This window comes from Chenopodium album, chromosome 16 (genome assembly GCF_948465745.1).
Source record: "Chenopodium album chromosome 16, dcCheAlbu1.1, whole genome shotgun sequence".
Taxonomy (NCBI): Eukaryota; Viridiplantae; Streptophyta; class Magnoliopsida; order Caryophyllales; family Amaranthaceae; genus Chenopodium; species Chenopodium album.
In genome coordinates, this window is record NC_137849.1 from 10,210,548 (window position 1) to 10,214,012 (window position 3,465).

The 3,465-nt window shown below is 32.2% G+C and overlaps 1 long non-coding RNA gene across 1 annotated transcript; it reads left to right on the forward strand.

Moving 5' to 3' along the window:
* The first annotated feature begins 1,507 nt into the window (after positions 1 to 1,507).
* LOC145584888 (uncharacterized) lies at positions 1,508 to 3,465 on the forward strand. The gene is made up of 2 exons (XR_014100439.1): positions 1,508 to 1,619; positions 2,917 to 3,465. It is a non-coding gene; the product is annotated as an uncharacterized LOC145584888 (long non-coding RNA).

Below are 3,465 nucleotides of genomic sequence, written 5' to 3' on the forward strand. Positions count from 1 at the left end.
TTGTGTTCTAATCTTTTTCTATTTTTTTTTTCCTTTGTTCTAAATCTATATTATTCTAAATTTATAATAAGATTAGTTTTCTTCACTTTTCCTGCACTACTACTTTTGCAATAACTAAGCAAAATTTGTGGCTTAATCAACCAAGCTATATCTAGTTTAATTCCAAGATATGATAATTAGTTAAAATGACATGGAATCAAGAATCAAGAATCAAGATACCCAACTACCTATATAAATAACAACATCCAATTAGTTGGTCATCAACTCATCATAGCTCCACATATACATATATACCCAAAAATCAAATTAATATAATCTCAAAAAATTAGTAAGCCAAATTACCAAGTTAATACAAATACTAGCATTCTCTTTAGAAAACACAAACAATATGAGCAGATATGAGTACGAGTATAAACAAGAGACGAACTATTTTATGCCACAACTCACAGCCACCCAACACCACAAGCAGCCGCAGACCACCAAATCACCCTTTAGCAGCACCCCACGTTGCTCCTAACCACCGCACAACCATTACTCACCCTCGACCTCCACCTTTACTCACCAAAAATGACGCCAAAAAGAAAAAAAAATCGAAAAAAATGGGCTGAAATTATTTAATAATCAAAAGCAGCGGTGAAATTACCTCATATTGCTGAAATTCGAACACTAAAATCACTAAAATTTGAACATTAAAATCGCTGAAATTCCGGCCCTAAAATCGCTGAAAATTAATGAAAATCAAATCAGAATAGAATTCGAACTGAATAATAGGACTTAATAATCGTACATAAAATAAATCGAATAGAATTCGCAAGATGAAATCAAAAAATCGAAAGCAACAAAACAATAAAAAAAAAATGGAACAAAAATCGCGTAGAAATCGCCTGGTAAAAAAATGAACAAATCGAAAATAAAAAAAAAAAGAAATCTAAAAGTTGAAGTCGAAAAAAAAATCGCACTTGATAAAATTCCGAAGAAAAAATTAGAAAAATCGCAAAAATCGACTTGAATATCATGCAAAATTTGAATAAAATCTAAAAACAAAGTACCTGATTTGAACAATTTAGGTTGGTTATGAGAAATTTGAACGAAAATACTTCAACTTGCAGCAATTTGTGCTAGATTTTGGGATTTGAGGAGAATTTGAGGTGAGAGAAAGTAAAGAGGATTGAAAGTTTGAGGAGAGAGAAAATTTTGGACGGTTTGGGGAGGGTTTTTGGTCTTAATCCTGACCGCTCATCCTACGAATGAGATTGGTTCTTATATAACTAAGGTTCTTATATAAGGAGGGGTTTTTACCGGATCCCTCCCCTATATATATATATATATAGAAACAATATCATGTAAGAACCTAGGTCTATAATAGGAACTAGGAACTCATCTAGGCCATAGATCGCGCTGTATCTAACGGCTGAAGTTTCACCCGCCTCATTAAGGACATTTTCGTAATTTCAGGGTCTGAATGACCTCTGCTCTAATTCTTGCACACGCTTCATTTTTTCTCTCTCTTCGTTAGATTTTCTTTCTCTTCCTCCCAGTTCTCTGAAGATGCGATTTTTTTTCTTCGCTCTTCAATTTCTTCGCTTTTGCTCATCAATTTCTCGCGATAATCTATTAAGGTATGTAAATTTTGGGTTTAATTTTGAATTTGCTCGATTTTGAAACAAGTTTTTTGCGATTTTGAACGCGAAATTAGGGTTTCTGCAATTTTAGGTTATGTGATTTTCGATTAGGAAAATTCAATTGACATGTTATGGACTTATGCTAGATAAGTATACTTTTTTGAGTATATTGATTAAATCATGTGAGAATTTAGAGGATTTTGAATTTGAATTTTTGTTTGAACTGCCATGATAATTTTATGATTTATTTTTTAATGATTTTGTAGAGTGAATTTCAATACTTGATTTTGTGTTAATGTTCATGTTAATAATTCTGTAATTGAATCATTGTGAGATTATTTGCACTTGAATCCATGTATAGTGTTCATGTTAATAACACTTCTACCGTTTCTTCTAGGCAATTGTTTGCATGCTAATTTTAATATTTTATTTTTTAGTATCTTTTAATTTAGGTAAGTGTTGAATTATCTTAGCTATTCAGTAATTTCTATATATTGTAGTATAATTTTTTTTTTTTTTTGGGATTAAACTACAGCTTTAGATTGAGTATTACATGTTTGATGAAATGCTTGAAAGAAGAAAGACTATAATATGATGATGAGTTAGTGGAGTTTTATTAGTAGGAGGTGTAAGGCTAGAAAAGGACAGTTGGTTTGACGGAAGGATGTTGAATTCTTGCCATTTACATTTTGGTCACTCTAATTTTGATGCATTTTATCTTGGCTAAGTGGCTGCATTATTTACTCTAACCTTAAGAGATGTTGAGGCTGATATACAGTTAATTTTGAGCATTTCTTTATTGTGTTATCAGTTATCACGAAGAACTCCTTGTTTACAGAACTAGATTGAACTCCTCGCTGGTTATTTTCTTAATTGTGTTATCATTTATCATTTGTTCCCATTTTTAATTTGAGGGTGACAACATGATTAATAGGTCCAAGAACCTTAACTATCTTAGTACCAAGGACAAACCCTTCATGAGGCCCTTAACCTGATTAATGAGCCAAATTAATAAAGAGGTCATCATATTTTATTTACTTCATGTATAATTTTTCTTACTTTTATTTCAAAACCATATACTTGACCTCTTGTACTACTTATTTGGTTATTTTTGTTGATTGTAGATTAGATTATAATTTGGTCATATTGTAGTGTGATATAAGTCAATGACTCAGATGTTTTATGCTCAACATCGATTTGGATTTTTTTGGATTGTATACTATTGTGATTTGTATTATGCTCAATATTGATTTGGATTTTTTAGATTGTATACTATTGTGATTTGTATACTCAGATGTTGTAAATGTTGCTCGGGAGTTCTTAGAGTTGAGAGAAACGGGAAGCTAATGTGAGCAAGAGTGAGGAGCAGCAGAAGCATGAGCAGAGCCTGCTCCATGAGTATCCCACAGCAACAACATAGGCATAGTATAGTAGCAAGTACTGCAGCAGCTCAGCAAAAGGCCCCTAGGCTTTGGCATCAAGGCCTTGGACATGCAGCAGCAGAAACAACATGCATAGCAACAGCACAAGCACTGGTTTGTGAGAGAGAGTGTGCAACGAAAAGCCTAAATATGGTTGGAAGGAGATGCAACTTCTGTAATTAAGCTTTTATTATTTATTTTGAGTATTTTTTACTTACTTTTGTGATTTTTTAGTATAAAGAAAATAAAAATGATCGATTGTGTTAGCTAATTATTCTTACTCTATGATAGCCTACTAGCTCAATAGGTAGAGCATTGTGCAAGTGCACTAAAGATGTGGGTTTGAATCCCACGTAGGTTTATGTGTGTAATCTGAAGATTAGAAGTCGTAATGTTTTATTAAAATTCTTCTTTTTTTTTTC